The 18,671-nt window shown below is 45.0% G+C and overlaps 1 long non-coding RNA gene across 2 annotated transcripts in view; it reads left to right on the top strand.

Moving 5' to 3' along the window:
- LOC146823292 (uncharacterized) overlaps positions 1-18,671 on the top strand; it is a 426,450-nt gene that overhangs the window by 282,022 nt on the left and 125,757 nt on the right. Inside the window, exons 3-4 of one of the 2 annotated variants that reach the window (XR_014962163.1) lie at positions 9,491-9,605; positions 9,923-10,026. This is a non-coding gene — a long non-coding RNA (uncharacterized LOC146823292). Of the gene's footprint in view, positions 1-9,490; positions 9,606-9,922; positions 10,027-18,671 lie in introns of those variants that run through there. The other variant, XR_014962162.1, reaches the window with a different exon arrangement.

The following is an 18,671-nucleotide window of genomic DNA, read 5'->3' as shown; positions in this document are numbered from 1 at the left end:
TAAACCACCAAATGGTGGCTAAGCGATTATCTGGGAGCAAGTGAAAGGGCTAGACAGTACGAGTATTGCAATCTAAAGCCAGGCAATCAGGTACAGACAGTAATGTTGAGAGAGTCTTTGTTAGATTGGCCCCAAATGATGATAAATCCTTGAAGAGAGAGTCTAAAAGTGATGGGAGAGGTGGAATAGTCTTAGGCATCTGACTAAGTGTGACGAAGAATGCCAAAAATAAGGCAGAAGAGAGAGATCTAGTAAGTATCTGAATGCCTGAGTGAAAAGATAGGTCTTTAATGATCTCTTGAATTTTAGGCAGTCACTTTCAAGTGTCAAATGGGTGAGTAGGGAGTTTCATAAGGAGGAACACAGGGTGCGGAAGGAATGCCATTGCATCTTTTGAGTCTGTAGGGTAAATCCGAAATACTCATTGGTTGGCAGATCTGAGGCCTGTGGGCGGTTGTTAAAAGGTTAAGTGTTTTGCAAGCTAATTTGCCAAAATGTGTTTAAAATTAATCCATAAAACATTACTAAATATGTGTTACTTTTACTTTTCAACATAGAGTATGGATATTTCTTTCTATTGAAAATTGGAACTATAGGGATCTTTTCAGTTACTCTTTCGTGGACAGTTTGAACTATTTTCTAATTTCCTGTAATTTGTTCATGTAGCGTGAATTACTTATGTGAATATCAAAGATATTAATGTTAGTCGAGTATCTAGACACTTTTTGATAATACAAATGCAGCTCTGGAGTATTTTAATATATTTAATAGTTTAGTGAACAGATCAGGCTATCCATTGGCTGAAGCGCCATCTTCAGGTCTGTCTATTTGCTTCTGTGTGAAGAAAATCATGCACCATCCCTCTGACTCAGGAGTAGAAGGCAGCTTGGTCAGATGTCTTTCAAAACGCCAAAAGAGTAGGCACCTGATATTTTTAGCATCACAAATTAAAATCATTTAAAACTTGATTTTGTCATTACCACAGAGATTAATTCATGTGTCTTTTATTTAGAAAAACCATAAACAGGGATTCCATTGAGTAAAAGGGCAGATTGCCACTTTTTACGGCATGTTCTGACTTTGTGAATTATTTGGATGCTTTCTTAACAAAACAGCATATACCTTTTTGCTAGGCCCTCTCTTTATGCTCCTAATTCCTATATGCAAAAATGATGTAAGAGTAATACTAGTTCTACTGTTTGAAGCACAAACAACATTCTTTGTGACTCTTTGGCTCTCAGAATGCAATGCCTAATGCCCTCAACCCTACTCCAGGATTGTATGGTTCTAAAAAGCAGACATAATATTTGTTTTTATTCTATTGTGCTGTACATTAATGTTTTTACCATGAGCATATTTTTTGTTTTTATCAACATACTTATCCTTCTGGTTAGGGCACACACTATGAGAGGCCAATTCACAATAGCATTTGTAAGTACAGAAAGTAGTACTACAGGAGTACTTACTTACACACTAGAGGGCAGCTCCTCTCCCAGTGGTATTGGTGCCTGCCTGACTGAGAGGACAAAAGAGGACTCTTTCTAGCTGTCAGCTAATATTGCCTGTGCCTGGCCATTTCGATACAGGAATAGAACACCTCCCCATTCCTAAGGCCTTTGTATCAGCTCTGGGACAAGTTCCCACCTCATCTAGGAACCTTTTCAGCTGCCACTGACAGTTGGCCTCCTGCAAATGGCCATCCACTTCACCAGTAAATTAGGTTTAAAATACAGAATTCAAAAATTCCAATAATTATTTGTAGGTGTTTCCTAGCCAGAGGCAACATTATTAAATGCAATATTACATCCCAATGCTTTCCTATGGTGCAGCCAACCCTGCTACAGTGAAATTAACTTTTGGGCTTTTTTATTGTGAGGACATGTATAACATTAAAATTGTACATGCCCTGCCTAAACATACCATGCTCCATGCCTCAATGACAGTATGGTCTACATAAGGGAGACTTACTAATATTTAAGAGTAGGGTTTAGGCATGTCAAACACAATTATTTTGCCAGGTCAAATCTGCAGTATAAAACTGCACAGTCAGGCTATAGAGGGTAGGCATTCAATCACATTTCCACTATAAATGTATAGGAGTGCTCAATGGGTTCTGCCACCTACTTGTGACTTTTATCTTATAGGCACTGGGTGCACTTCCATACCATATTGTAAGGACATTTAGGTAAATTAAATATGCCATACAGGAATTTGCTAATTTCATCATTTTGAAAAGGGGAGCACAGGCACTTTACCACTGGTTAGCATGAGTGAAGTTCACAAAATATGGTAATTTCTGAACAGGGGAAAAATGGCTGAGCTCTACTCAAAAAAGCAATTGGGACCACCTGAGCCTTCTGTTTGTGTATCTGAGCCAAGCACCTGGATAGGATACCAAAAAGACTAAAGCAATACAAACAAATTAAGAAAGGGAGAAATAGAGACTACATGCATTATGCCTGGTGCTCAGAAGAAAACATCAAATGGGGCTACTTTGTAGACCACTGCCAATAAGCAGTTGGTGAGAGCTAAGCCCTCATCTCGAAAAAGCCTCGGCGATAATCAGTGCCAGTGGGGAAAGCACCAATCGAACACCATACAAACAAAAGACACACATAAAGGAAAATGGGGAACAGCCATTACAACTCGGTTTTTACCACGCACAGCTTTTACATCGCATGCGTTACAACGCATGCGATGTTACAACGCAATACCAATACAACGCAAGTCTTTACATCGACTTGCGCTAGATGGCGTGCTAACATTACAGAAAGTTTAGTTTACTATCCCAACACCTTCCCTACTGTTACGTGGACTGGAGTTGGAATAGTAAATTACACTTTTCTAATGTTAGCACGCCATCTATTGCAAGTCGATGTAAAGACTTGCGTTGTAATGGCATAGCGTTGTAACATCGCATGCGTTGTAACGCATGCGATGTAACTGCACGCGTTGTAATGACACGCGTTGTAATGTCATACATCCAAAGGAAAAGCCATCAAGGGGCAGGGAGAATACTCACAATGTGTGCCATTCTTAAATGTGCAAGGATGGATGGGAGCAACATAATATTTTAAACACAAAATTCATATCAATGGTTGTGAACGTATCAAGAAAAGAAGCTGGTAAAGAGGAAGGAACTTCTCTTATGTTTTAGAGATGGACTCAAATTATGTTTTTTTCTGCCCAGAAATGTCACAGTTTATGGGAAATCAAATTTTCTGTATCTTTGCTGTTCCTGCTAAGAAATAAAGTGGCAAGATTGGAACCGGTGGGCAATAATGGTTCTTAATTTTCATCACTTACAATTATGGGCAAGTTACCTTAATGAAGGGGAGGGTAATTAAATCTGTTATTGCCCTGAAGGTGTGGGCAATAAGGCTAATGTGGGAAATCCACCTCTCTATATAGTGCAACACAATGGGGTACACTGTGCAGAGAAGTTGAAGAGACCCTTACTGGTTTACAAAGGAAAAAGTAGATGATACTAACGCTCTAATTTGTGGTAGTGTGGGTGAGCAGTTAGGCTTATCAGAGGGTAGTACTAAGCATTTGTTGTACACACCAAGGCAATACATGACTACACACACTCAAGGAATGAAGTTGAGACCAAATAAAAAAAATGGTGATTCTTTTTTCAATAAATAGTTAGACCCAGAACTTCTGCATGAGGTAATTCTTTTCACAAGATGATAAATTACAAGAAAACGCAATAATCACAGTTGTGAGCAATTACACACCATATGTTTCCTATGGAAGGAAGACAGCAAATGGGAAAGCAATGCAATACAGTTGCTATTGTGGTTACCCTTTTAGAAATTGGATGGTTCAGGGCCAAGGTCCAAAGCACCATGCCACGTTCTCGGCACCATCCCGGATTGCTCAGGAAAGAAGGCAAAAGGGTGTCCGTATCTGGTACGCTACGAAGACAAGAGGCCACCTGCAAGAGCAAAACAAAGGGGGGACTTGCAGGCAAGTGCAAAAGCTCTCAAGTGAGAGTAGGGCTCACAAGGGCTCTGGGGTCATGGGAGCACAGCTGAATTGAAGATGCCCCGGCCAGGCAGGCTGGGTGCAGAGGAGGTGTGGGTGCAACGGTGTGCAAAGAAGCACCTCGCTCAGGAGCTTTCACACTGGAGTGATGATTCTGGAGCTGCTGGGCCACTGCTAGGTGGATCACCAGAGTCCTGAAGTTCCTCATCGGGTGCTGGCTGTAAAGTTGGAGGCTGCCTGGACTAAGCTTTGTCAGTTTTGCAGTAAGGGGTCCGGTATCCCTGGTGTTGGTGCCTTGGAACTCTGGTGGGTCCTGGGGCCTCAAGACTTGGTGCAGAGGCCAAGCTGACCCTCCAGAGCAAGTGTCCCTTTGGATGACACCCAGAGACATCAATCAGGCTGGGGAGCTGGATGACGCTGGACTGGACTTTGATGTTTTGGAGACTTGTGGCTGCTGGGAGATAGTACCTCTATATCGAGGAAGTTCTGCTGCAATTTGTGAAGTGGTAGTGACCCTCTGGCGATTTTGGAGGCCACACAGTGTTGAGACAAGCTAGAAGATGGCGATTGTTGAGTTCTATGACAGCAGGCAGGAGGTTTTGCCCAAAGTATGCAGTTCTTGGTCCAACAGCGTTTCTTCGTTCATCTTCTTCTTGTGTCCGTGGAATCTAAGTTCAGGGTCTGGGGATGCCCCCTAAATACCAAATTTAGGGCTGTTTACAAGGAAATTACAGGTAGCTACCGCTAAAGCAGCGATAAGGGGCTTGATAATAGGCCCATTTGAATTCCAATAGAAGCCCAGGTTTGATGTCCTTCACACCAGAACCTGGGCTTCTATTGGAATTCACAAGGGCATATTATCAAGCCGCTTATCGCCGCTTTAGCAGCAGTTTCCTGCCGCTAAAGCGGCGATAATGTTATCGCCATTCTTGATAATATGGCCCTGTGAAATGGCTAATTGCCTAGGGTCAGTCATTCTGTTTGGATGGGGGCCAGGATTGATGCAGGTTTATGTGCAATTCGGCCAATACAAGTTTTTCTCTTTCTCTCCCCTATTTTATAGCAGGGCTTGATGTTTTATATTTTATTGTTTGAGATGGTAAATCAGTGTACAATGGTAATTATATCTAGGCTGTGCATGTTTCATAAGGATTAGTGGTAGTAGTGTCTTGGGAGTGTGATGTTTTAATGCAAACATTAAAATGAAAACAAGAGCACCCATCCTTGGTCAGTGTATTGACACCATTTGCTCCATGTAGCTAAAAGTCCTTATTCATAGTCATCCATCCATAAATTACTCACTCTTCACCATCCAACTATTTGTCCATTGAGCCAGGTAGCCCTATCTCCAATCTTCATCCATCCATTCTGTGTTTTTTTTAAAAGGTCCTGTAAAATCAGTGTTTATGAAAAGGTTCTGTAATGAAAAATGTGGCGTAAAACACACATCCTTGCAGTTTTTTCTGAAAATGTCTTGGGGGAGGGGGAGGGAGACCCTCCTAAACCTCTCTTGCAGGTCTCAGGCTTGCTTGCTCTGTTCACTATGTACAGTATGGGGTCTGGACTGACGACATTTGCCAGTGCTGCTTTTGATTCCCAATCCGGCCCTGTTTGCAGATGGGGTACGACTACCCGGTTCAAGGTCTGCCTAAGAAGCAGGAATTTGGCAGGAGTGCAGGAAATGAGGGGGATCCAGGCGGATTCCAGATCTGGCAAGTATTGTTGAGTATAATTCGGAATCTATTCTGGTTTCATTGAAATATGCTGAAATTGGGCCGGTGTAATTTTTCTTCCAATTGCATCACTTCCTGGCAGCCACAGAATTCTCCCATTCCCGGCCCGCAAACAGAGTGTTCTGAATGGTTAGCTACCTCCAAAAGAAGGAATCCGTCAGAGTTCCCTTGATTGCACGTTACAATGCTGCGTGCCTTTAACTGTGCTTCTTCTTCTCCTGGGTAGTTCATACTGCTGCAAAGAGCAATTAATTAGATTTAGGATTAGTTAATAAGGGCCCGATTGTGATGTTGTACAAACTGCCACCGACAGGCTACCGGTGGCGGTCCGCATGACATCCAGGACTGCGGTCCGACCACCGCATTACAATGCCGGCAGTTGGAGCGCTGTGGGCAGGGGGAAAGACTGCCTCCTCCACAGGACAATCAGGTAATCTCTGAGCAATGGCGGTGCCTATGCAGGCACCGCTGTTGGGATTACGATATCCCTTTCCCTCTGCCTTTTCACGGCGGTTCCAACCAAAAGGTAGACGGAAAGCGAGTTTGGGGGCAGCTAGGAGGGCCGTTGTCCCTCCTTGGGCTTCCTATATGGGGACCAGGGGGCACCAGTGGTGCCCCCCAAAACATCCATGCACCTACCCTGTGCCTGGCCCCACATGGTGCCTGGTGCAGGTATGTTTCTAAACATGCCTTTTTGCATTGAGGCTTGTGCTGCGGCTCTTTTCGGGGCCAAAGCCCAAGCCTCGATGCAAAAAGGCATGTTTCCAGCCGCCTACACAGCGGTCTTACTATTCGGAGGTCGGGACTGCCCAGCCGCCTGACCGCTATCGTAATCAGCCCCTATCTGTCGGTGTTTCTTAGTATGTGCATTACCTGGTCGCCTTCTAAAGGCTCCCAAAGGTGTTCACTGGTGAACTCTATTTCCAAATCAAACTTTTTCCATCCCTCGCCTGCGTGCCTTTTCTGGAGAGGAGTCGAGAGCTAGTTTTGCTTCGGTGCGGTTCGCGTCACAGTTCCAGTTGCCAGTGGCTTAAAACTTGCTAAACAAGTTAGCTTTAAAAATCTTTCAACCCAAACCCTTTTGTGTATTATTTGGTCAAATGGACAAACAGCATTTCAAATATTTAGCTTGCGATGTCATCCACTCTTCGGCTGGCAGGTATTAATTATATCTCAGTGGGATAGGTGTGCACCGATAGATAGAACACAACCTTTCTAATTTCAACACAGCTCAAGATTTTGTGGCATAACTTGTAAGCATGTAATCAGACTCCCTTAAATTCAGTTCAGAGTTTCTAATCTAACATTGTTCAGCTGGAAATTATTAATTACTGTTTTTGTACTATGCATTTGAAACATCATTAAAATCCCTGCTTGCTTGTAAGGTTTATTAGAAATAAATTATTATTATTATTTTTAAATGCTACTTTTTCAATGGAAGCAAAGTAATGCTTTAAATAATCAGCAAGTCTTGTTATATAACGGATGGGAATGTCGTCTATGTTCCGACACTGCCATCTAGCGGATAAAGAGGCAATTGCCGAGCGCCACACGAAGTCAACATGAATTACAATTTTTCACTCTTGAGAATGTATAGATGGAACGTATTTAATATCTTTCAATCGACCCCTGAGAGGGAAGCCAAAAGACGAGTGAACAATTATTTAGCCTGCTATAGGAACAGCGGTTGTTATACAAAATAAACGAATACAACAAAATAAAAGTGTATTAAATCTGTTTCCTGATTCTGTGATCTTCATTTTGTGCGTAGAGAAACTATTACTGTGTGTTTGCATGAGGTTTACGTTTGATTACAGAAATAGGGGTATATTTACAACGAGGCGATAAAAAATTATCGCCGCTTTAGTAGCCGTTTTCGGCCGAAAAGCGGCGATACTTTTATCGCTATATTAGCAAGGTCACGCTAACGCGTGAAACCTTGCTTTAGCGTGGGGATTTCTAACGCCCAGCTTTGCATCTCTAATGAGATGCAAAGTGGGCGTTCCTGACCTCACATGATAGGAGTAATGTCGCTAAGTGACATTTCTCCTATCATCAAGCCCCACGCTATGAAGCATAGCGTCAGGAAAAGTAGCAATAACACCTGTTATCTCTACTTTCCTAACACCTGCTTCAGAACTGACTTAGCCATGATATCCTATGGAAGGTGGATATCATGGCTAAATTTGTGAGTCCTTATCAACTAGCTAACGTGAGATTATCGCTGGGTTTCCAGCGATAATCTCACGTTAGCCAGTTAGCGCTAGGATTTTTATCGCCGATGAGATAAGCGTTGCTAATAGCACGCTATCTCAGCGATAAAAATCGGCGCTAGCCGGCGATAATTATCCGAGCGCTAAGTGCGCTCAGCGATAATTATCGCCGGTTGTTGTTGATATGCCCCGAACTACTTATGATCATCTTACAAATAATGCTTTCCTAACTTTCGAAAAATGCAAAACCTGAATATTGATGGGTTATAATAGCTGGCCAGGTATTTGAGGAATCTTCGTGACACACTAGGCATGGTTAGGGTGACCAAGCGTCCTGGATTTCCCGGGATAGTCCCGGTTTTCCACCATTTCGGCAATTTTGGCTCATGTCTCGGTTTTTAGACAGGATCGACTCAAACCAGTGAGATGCACTTTTTGAGTGTTCTAAAGCAGTGCTATTAAGCAGCTGTTATAAGTAAGCAATTTAATTAACAGGTAGGATACTGGTTGTAGAAATCCCATTTTATTTATTTTCTTGGTGCCTCTTATAAGTTTCTATGTTGATAACAGCTGTAATTTTGCACCACTCCGTTGATGTAAAATGGTAGTCCTCCTTCTATTTTTGCAAAATATTCCGGTTTTTGGTTCTCAAGATCTTGTCACCCTAGGCATGGTTGGCATTACTAATTGTAAGAATTAGAAGAACCTGGTACGACAGGAAATAGAAGTTTGCTGTATATGATACTGCCACGGGTGACGTGGTACTTGAAGTGGTTTGATTGGTCAGATTATGAAACGAACCGAAGAGAGATTCTCTTCCGGAATTTGCATGTCAGGACACTATATGGCCTTTGATTTGGTACGCGGAATAGCATAGGTAGATGAGCTAGCTGGAAGGAGACATTCACAATCGGTTTGTCGGTGGAGTAATGGTATACATTTTAAGAACTACAAAGGGCAAATGATACATACCGTTTGCCCGTGATTTGCAATAAAGACACGGACTAGTGAGGTGAGTGTAAGGCAGAGCTCTTGTCATTTCATGAATAATTAATAATGAGCTTGAATTAAATTGTAACTTGATTACATGTGTATGGTGGTGGGCCATAGTAAAGAGAAAACAATATTATATAATGTAATAATGTTTACATTTTGGGATTTTTTAATTGAAGAAACAATTGAAAATAGGGTAAAAACATATATTTTTTCTTGGTTGGATTGTGGATGAAACACACCCTTAATTACTGGACAAATAATCTATAATGGTTCTGGCTTTGGCAAATTTGTGTGGGTCAGGGACTTAAGTAGAATAAATTGATCATTGTTTTATTTGGGTTATATATTGAAGAAATAATTGAAAATATTATATTAATTGTTTGAGGAGTCAGTAGAGATTGGTGAACATATTTGTCTTTGTATAACATTTTAAGATTGTGAGGATATCCAGTGGCATGGGTTGGGCGTTTTTAAGAACACACTTTTGCATCTTACATTCCACACGTGGAATATACCTGATATTTTCACATCAGTGATATTGATTGTTTCCTACTGTAGATTAAACAAGTGGGTACAACACCACTATGCATATTGGAACTGGAACCTTGGATGGACTTCTGCTATCTTATTTTCTCCCACACTGTGAGACATTATTATCTGAAGAATAACCCAAGTGAGTGTTTTTAATCCATAATATTTTAGCAAAATTGGCCTGTGACAACACTGGTCAATTGAGAGTTTGGACAAACAATAGGAAACCTGTCATTTGAAGTTAATAAATATAATTGTATGGTCAATATATGAATATACCAGAAAATGTATATAAACTAGCGGTTTCTTTTTAGAACTAAAATGTACATAGGTAGGGAGTATTTCTTGAGTTTTTTTATTAATAAGTATTTTCATGTATTGTTTATTCGGTCTATTGTGAAAATTGTTGTGTGTGTATATATGAGATACAATTGCTGATTTGTGTTTTTAATTCTACAGCCCTGATGAAGTCTGCATGGATGAAATGCGTTGGCTGGGCTCATGTGCAATTGTAAAAAGCTTCAATATAGCCAATTTAAAACTTAGGTGCAAGATTTCCTAGGAATCTCATTGGATGCTATTTGTTTTTGTGTCCTATTTGCTTTGAATTAAGCTATATAAATCAATTAATTGTACGCTCATTTTCATTGGTGTTCATCGCTGTATGTTTGCATGTATGCTAATGAAATCTGCATGATCACCTGAGTGAACAAGAGTGACACAGACCTGTGAGTTCCATTTTGAGATCTGCTAGCTTATTTATGGACACAGGCTGGAGATGAGGTTGCTTTCCCAGACAGTACAAGTGTATTGCTGACATTCATTAGACTGGAGGGAGAAAACCCAGAAACTAAGTTATGGAAAGAGGAGAAAAGCTTCTCATTAGAAATTCGAATAGTTTTTTTCTGATACCTATGGCTGCTGATTAAACTTTCTGAGACAGCTATTTTGTAGATTGTAGGGGTGCGGACTGAGACTGCAGTTTCTATTATCACAGTGTGAAGGGTACTTTAGAAAGGAAAAAAATATTTTGCCTCTTTTCCTGATCATTATCAAGTGTAGCTGTTAATAGTCAGATTCAGACTGTTCACATCTCTTTGTACATCTTTTGTGGGTGCTCTAACGTGGAGACAACCCTGCTGTGAAGAGTGTTACTCAAAAGAAAGTCTGAGCCCACAGGACAGACTGAGAAGTATACATGAAGTGGGAAGTTACCCAAACTGGTACTGCAAACACAGAGAATCCACATCACCTATCTGTCAATTCTGTATAAAAGTGAGAGCTGCTGACCCACTTACTGTTCTCATTCCAAGTTCTCTTTGACCAAGAAGGAGGGTGTTCCACACAGTACTCATGGAACTTCTGTGCAAACAAGGTTGGTGTCTAAATGACAGCCAGCTTCCAAGCAATAAGGGAGCATCACTTGGAGTCTGCTTTGAATTAAGAACTGACTAACTTGTCTTGCAAATCCAAGGGGCCCTGCCTGAGTGAGCGGTATGGAGCAAGACAAACCTGCAAGACGAGCTGACATTTGGAAGGTCTAGAAGCAGTTGTTCCTGGATCAGGGGGTCTAACTGAAACAATCAGACTGTGTTACTAGCATGATCAAAGTTTTAGACCATACCCAGAGTTACTTAGAGTAATGGCCACACTTCCAGAGCGTGCCTGAGTGGCCTCCTGTGTCATCTTCATTGTTGCTGCTGTAGTGTTGTGTGTGTTGCCCCTGATGGAATCCATAGAATGGTGATGCAAGTGGTTGAATGTGGTTAAGAAAATTTATGCTGTAGTAGGCACACATAACGGTTACGCTCGAAAGAATAAAGACACAGTATATGAGCTACTTGTGTGGCATGATCATTTACATGCACCCAGGCTGAGGAGAACACTACAGCTGGAATGGGACTTGTGGAAGTGTCCCCGACTGCTTGGCCTGACTGAAATCAAGATCAATTATACAAAAAACGGGGCGACCCTGTGTCACTCAGAACCTGGGTATAGCGTAATATTGCACATCACTGTACACCGAGCACTAATGTCACTACCACCTATTTAATTGTTTATTTTATTGACAGCCTTCAATGTATGTGTAAAGAATGTGAATGCTAATATTTGGATAAATGTACGCATCATATAGCAATTTGAGTCTTGTGCCTTATTGTTTTGAAAAGTTATTATCTTTATCTAGGCATTCTGAGATACTCTTGTGACATGTTAATGCGCAATTTGAATTATTTTGAAACCCGACAGAACCACCTTTGAATATGAAATCAAGATCGTCAGTTGCCTTGTGGCACCCGCTACAAGGCTGTAGCCCCATACAGCACGATCATGCAGTTTCGGCTGCCCCAAAAATGAAGATGGTGCACTTGCGGTGCCTCCCACAGGAAACCTACCCAGTGACTGACTAGTCTGGCATTGACCTCCCAAGAGAGCTAAGTGGACTACACTGCTCCAAAGAATGAGGCCTAAGCCTCATGGAACCAAGTACCAAATTAGATCCTGGCAACCAAGGTGTGAAGACCCCAGCTTCTGATTGGACTGCTACAGTGATTAATTTGTAAACAAATAAGGGCTCATTCAATCAATTAATCAATGAGGGGGTTTAAAGCGTGCTACTCACCTGTGAGGGTCTCAAGGCGCTGGGAGGGTGCAGCTTTGGATCAGCCAAAGAGCCAGGTCTTGAGGCTCTTCCTGAAGGTGTGCAGAGTAGGAGAGTTTCTGATGCTGACTGGGAGCTCGATCTAGGCTTTGGCCGTGATGTAGGAGAAGGATCTTCCTCCTGTTCTGGTTCTGTGGATAAGCAGGGTTTCTGCCAGGGCGAGGTCAGCGGAGCTGAGGTTCCTTTTGGGTACGTGGAAGGAGACTCTTTCGTTGAGGTATTTGGGTCCGATGTTGTTGAGGTATTTGTGGGTGTGGGTGAGTAGTTTGAAGGTTACTCTCTTTTCGAATGAGAGCCAGTGGAGGTCTCGCAGGTGGTGGGGGATGTGCTCATGCCGTGGGATGTTGAGGACGAGTCTGGCCGCGGTGTTCTGGATGGCCTGGAGTTTGCGTAGCAGAGATTTGTTGATTCCAGCATAGAGGGTGTTGCCGTAGTCCAATCTGGTAGTTATGAGTGCATGGGTGACGGTCTTTCTGGCTTTGGGTAGATCCATTTGATGGTCTTGCGGAGGATGCGGAGGGTGTTGAAACAGGTGGAGGTCAAGGCATTGATCTGTTGGGTCATGGTGAGGGAGGGGTCTAGTATGATGCCGAGGTTTTGGGCGTGGTCTGTGGGGGGAGGGGGTGGCGAGGGCGGAGCGCCACCAGGAGTTGTCCCACACAAAGGGGAAGTGTCCGCGGACTAGGACTTCTGTCTTCTCCGAGTTGAGTTTCAGTTTCAGACAGCTGCTGCTCATCCAGGATGCAAAGTCTTTCATTCCTTCGTGGAAGCTGAGTCTGGTGGTTTCGGGGTCCTTCATGAGGGAGAGGATGAGCTGGGTGTTGTCGGAGTAAGATACAATGCTGAGTCCATGCTTTCGGATGATGGCGGCGAGGGGGGCCATGTAGATGTTTAATAGCATGAGATTGAGTGAAGATCCTTGTGGTATTACGCAGTTGATCTCTGTGGGCTCGGAGAGGAACAGTGGGAGTCTGATCCTTTGAGTTCTGCCGGGGAGGAAGGAGCGGAGCCAGTTATGGGCGGTTCCCTGTATTCTGGACCTGTGGAGTCTGGCTGCGAGGGTGCGGTTGGAGATGGTGTCGAAGGCTGCGGAGAGGTAGAGTAGGATGAGGGCTGTGGTGTGGCCTTGGTCGAGGAGCGTGCAGATGTCATCTGTGGCAGTGAGGAGGGTGGTCTCGGTGATATGGTTGCTGCAGAATCCAGATTGGGAGGGGGCGAGGATGGAGTTTTCTTCGATAAAGTTGGTCAGCTGGGCATTGAAAATCTTCTCGGTGACTTTGGCTGTGAAGACAAGGAGAGAGATGGGCCTGTAGTTCTTCAGGCCGGTCAGGTCTGCAGAGGGTTTCTTGAGTAGAGGCTCGACTTCTGCCTGTTTCCAGTCGTCGGGGAAGGGGCCGGATTCAAAGGTGGCGATGATGGTGCATCGTAGTGGGGGCTCCTGAGTGGGTGCTCTTTATGGTTGTGGTGGTATCTTCGGTGGTGACCGTGGTCCAATCAATCAATCAATCAATCAAGATATTTGTAGAGCGCGCTACTTACCCGTGAGGGTCTCAAGGCGCTGAGAGGGGGTGGATGCGCTACTTCTCGAAGAGCCAGGTCCTGACCAGTCTTCTGAAGGCGAGTAAGTCTTCGGTCTGCCGTAGCTGGGTAGGTAGGGTGTTCCAGGTATTGGCGGCGAGGTAGGAGAAGGATCTGCCGCCGGAGGATGTTCGTTGGATGCGGGGGACAGCGGCAAGTGCGAGGCTGGCAGAGCGGAGCTGGCGGGTGGGGGTGTGGAAGCTGAGTCTGCTGTTCAGGTAGGCGGGTCCGGTGTTGTGGAGTGCTTTGTGTGCGTGGGTGAGGAGTTTGAAGGTGATCCTCTTGTCGACTGGGAGCCAGTGTAGGTTTGTCAGGTGGGGGGTGATGTGGCTGCGGCGGGGGACGTTGACGATCAGTCGGGCGGAGGCATTTTGGATGCGCTGTAGTCGTCGTAGGTGTTTGGCTGGGATTCCGGCATAGAGTGCGTTGCCATAGTCCAGCCTGCTGCTGACCAGGGCCTGTGTCACCGTTCTTCTTGTTTCGGTCGGGATCCACTTGTAGATCCTGTGAAGCGTGCGGAGGGTGTTGAAACAGGAGGAGGAGACGGCATTGATCTGTTTGGACATGGAGAGGAAGGAGTCGAGGATGCAAAGCTCTTATTTCCTGGTGAAACCTGTGGTAGGGACTGTAAATTTCTCGCAAACAAATGTGAGCTCCTTGGAAGTGTAGGTATCTAACTTCTCCTCTTCCCAGGAGAACTCTTCTGGGTCAACGACTCTGGGCCTGGCCATTATATCAATAACTGGCACTCTTAATCAAAAATAGACTAAAAAAAAAAAATCCTCAAATATGTATGTGGTACGTTATGCTCTGCACTCACTAGTACTCTACATTATAATTACTGTATGCGGTCACAAACGCAAGTCCAGATCCCCACCGCTGACCACCAATGTTAGAAATGGGGGTCTCTGGTTGGCAGTGGATGGCCACTGTCGAAGCAGGGACCCTTCTTTCTAAGTCAGAGTGAAGGGCTGCACCCCTTTGACAACCCCTGCTCCCCTGCTCCACCCTGCTCCACCCTGTGGTAACGTAGCACGAGCAGTTAGGCTAATCTCAGAGGCAGTGTGTTAAGCATCTATGACCATACACAGTAATACAGTGAGGAACACTACAAAGGGACACAACACAGGTAGTTATCAAAAATAGTTATCTTTATATATAGGCTTATCACAAGACCAAATAACGAGGAAGCCACAATACTGTACAAAAATATTACTCTCTTGGTGCTGCAAAAATAGTTCAAATGGGGAATGCAAAGTTCAGTTCAGGGCAGTGGTCTCTGCGACACTTTTACTCACAGTTCCTGGATGTTGGTGTCAATAATCCACAAAAATGCCGCTACGGTGTGATAGCGATGTTTTTCCTCACGCTCTTGGTCGCGGCGGCTCGCAAACAGACCTTAGCGATGGATTCGAGGCCCGCAAACGTGTGGGGCGATGATTTGATCAGCGAGGCCTCAGCGGCAGCCGTGCAACGGATTTCTTGACGCTCCTCGGCTGCGGCGGCTCGCTAACAGGCCTTAGCGATGATTTTGGGGCCCGCAAACGTGCGGGGCAATGACTTGATCAGAGAGCGCTCAGCGGCAGCTGTGCGACGGATTTCTCAACGCTCCTCGGCGGCTCGCTAACAGTCTTTAGCGATGATTTCGGGGCCCGCAAATGTGCGGGGTGATGATTTGATCAGCGAGCGCTCAGCGGCAGCCGTGCGATGGATTTCTTGACGCTCCTCGGCTGTGGCGGCTCGCTAACTGGCTTTAGCGACAAAACCCACCCGATTTACAGTCCCTACCACAGGTTTCACCAGGAAATAAGAGTTTTGCAAGGTACTGAAGTTCTGGCTAGCAGCCAGGGATGCCCCTAGGGATATGGGAGAGCCTGTGGTGGAGGCGAGAAAATGTGGATGAAGTGATTGATGTAGTAGGTGGTAAAGTGCTTTCCAGCCCGGGCACGAGTGTGTCGGCGAGGGGTCTGTCCCCAGAGGAGATGGAGGACAGGGAAAGAGAGAAACGCCATAATATGGAGATGGCTAAAATGAAACTAGAAGATCAGAGGGAGCGAGACCTTGAGAACAAGAAGCTAGAGTTTGAAATGATGAAAATGAAGCTTGAGCATAAGAGAGCATTGAGGGAGCTGGAGATTAAGGCAAAGAGTGGAAAGGCCCCCAGTCCCTCTGGTGGCAGCATACCAGTAGTACAGACGGAAAGCAGAGTATACATTCCTAAAGAAGTTATTAAAGATTTCCACAAGAGTGAGGATATTGGGCAATGGTTTGCCGCTTATGAAATAGCCATGGTGTCCCACCAGGTCCCTGAAAAGGATTGGGGAGCGGGGTTGTGGGGATGGTTTGTGAGTGAGGGGAGAGACACCTTGTTGGATCTGCCCCCAGAAAGCAGAATGGTTTATGAACACATGAAAGAAGCGCTGATGACCCACTATGGGTTGACCCCTGAGATGTACAGATAAAGGTATCACATGGGTGGACTATGAGTCTTTTTTTTGCAGAGCAATGGATCGCTGGGTAAAGGGTAGCAAAGTAATAACTTTTGAGCAACTGTATGATTTAATTGCATGGGAGCATCTATCTGATAACTGTTTTCCTGAGCTACGCCAGCACCTCATTGATTGCAGGCTGATTAACCCTAGAAAGCTTGCTGAGGAGGCGGACCACTGGGTCAGCACTAGGGATCGCCAGGGTCCAATGGGAGACGTCGCCAGAGGTAGACAGGGTCCCCAGCAGAGAAGTGGGGGGGATAGGGGTCAACCAAGGGAGTTCCACCGAGGGCCCCAGTGTCCTGAGAGGGCTACTGCCGCACCCCACCCCGTGCGCCACCCCGCCAGATGGCTAGTGTAGCCTTGGAAGCAGAAGAGATGGATGCCCAAGAGGGGTGGGACCCTATACCGTTATATCAATAATAAATTTTGAGTAGGGGGGTCAGAGGGAAAAATATTTAACGACCCTATGGTTACCAATCCCTTTACCTTAATGCAATATCAACAAACGGAAACCAGGGTCGAAATTTGGGAGCCAATACTTTCTATATAAGCATCTTCAAAGTCAGGAAAAAAGCACAACAGTGAACAGTATCATTGATATTGAATCCCATCAGCCACTAGAAGTAGCGTACATCATTATTTAGGATTCAACCATACACTCGACTCCAGTTCAGGAGAACCATGTGGTGTATGAACAGAGAGGAAGAAATGAAAATCACAACTCCAGATCTACTATGATGTCGCTAAGATGCAATTAGATGTGGTTGATGGTGTTGAAGCAGTGCAGAAAAACAAAATCAGTGAGTGCAAATGTTAAAAACATCTACTGGGTCAGTACAACCATTTTATTAATAACTGGCCAAGTGATGAAACTAAAAACAGTGCAAAAGCAGTTTGAAAGAATAACTGCTAGTGTCCTAAAGTTGGTCTACATGTTTCAGCCTATCGATTGGGTGTCAATCAGGCTTTCATCAGGACCGGAATCAACATGCTACTGCTATATGGTGTGTTATCCAAAAAAGAAATGAAAATACAAAACCTACTTGAATGCAGGTTCTGAAACCCTCCCGAGTATTCGTGGAGTAATACTCAAATCCCCTCAACGTAGGGGGTCTCTCCTCACCCCACCTGGCATCCGCTCAGATGAATGAGGCCCCGCTCTATCCGTCGGTACCTCCGGCTGTGTAGAGCTGCACTCACTGATTTTGTTTTTCTGCACTCCATCAACACCATCAACCACATCTAATTGCATCTTAGCGACATCATAGTAGATCTGGAGTTGTGATTTTCATTTCTTCCTCTCTGTTCATACATACATGGTTCTCCTGAACTGGAGTCGAGTGTATGGTTGAATCCTAAATGATGATGTACGCTACTTCTAGTGGCTGATGGGATTCAATATAAATGATACTGTTCACTGTTGTGCTTTTTTCCTGACTTTGAAGATGCTTATATAGAAAGTATTGGCTCCCAAATTTCGACCCTGGTTTCCATTTGTTGACCCTGTACAGTTAACCCTTGTCTCCCTAGGAGACTGCAAGATGGTCTCTAAAACTGCTCTGCCTGACAACACTAAGAAATACAGGCAGTGGGTGACCATCAATGGCCATAAAGTGGAGGCTCTCAGGGACACAGTAGCCAGTATAACTGCTGTCAGCTCCCGGTTGGTGTCCCAAGAGCAGATTATTCCCCATGCATTCTGCCCAGTAGTGTCAGCCGACATCTCAGAGAGCCAATTTGAGGTGGCTCAGGTTCCCTTCCAGTGTGGGGGGGGGGGGTCTCAGGAACTCTTCAGGTAGCTGTGAGGTCCACCATGCCTGTAGACTGTCTGTTGGGCAACGATTTGGAGAACTCCCCGTGGGCTACGGTGGAGAGAAGTTCTCACTTGGAAATGCTGGGTCTGCCTGAATGGGCGTGTGCCACCACTCGGTCCAAGACAGCCAAAAAGGGTGTTGAGAAAAGTCTGGAGCCTGAAAGTATGGCCCAAATCCTTGCCTTAGAGAGAAGGAGCGGGGGCGCAGGAAACCAGCCCCCTTAGTTCCCACGGCCCGGGAAGGGGCAGACCTTAAGGGGGATGCCCTGGAGCCTATCGGTGAGCCAAGCACCAACCTGGGAGACCTGCCTGAGCTGACCCATTGGCAGCAGGAGGGGGGCCCACCAGGGAGAATTTTTGTGAGCAGCAGAAAATCTCCCCTTCTCTTGAGGGTATGCAGCGTCAGGCTGCAGCCCAGGCAGCAGGTGATATGTCAGGTTTGCATCTGATCTATTGGGAGAACAGTCTCCTGTATAGTGAGCCTAAGGCTGCTGAGCCGGGGTCGGCCGTGAGCTGGTGGTACCCGAGCGCTTCAGAGCCTTCCTACTGGGGTTGGCTCATGACATTCCGTTGGCAGGACATCTGGGGCAGACCAAGACCTTTGAGAGGCTGGTCACCCACTTTTATTGGCCCCAGATGCGCAAAAGTACAGATACTTATTGCAGG

Source organism: Triturus cristatus, chromosome 5_2, assembly GCF_964204655.1.
Source record: "Triturus cristatus chromosome 5_2, aTriCri1.1, whole genome shotgun sequence".
NCBI classification, from domain to species: Eukaryota; Metazoa; Chordata; class Amphibia; order Caudata; family Salamandridae; genus Triturus; species Triturus cristatus.
Note: the sequence above shows the minus strand (reverse complement) of the source record. Positions and strands in the feature narration are given on the sequence as shown.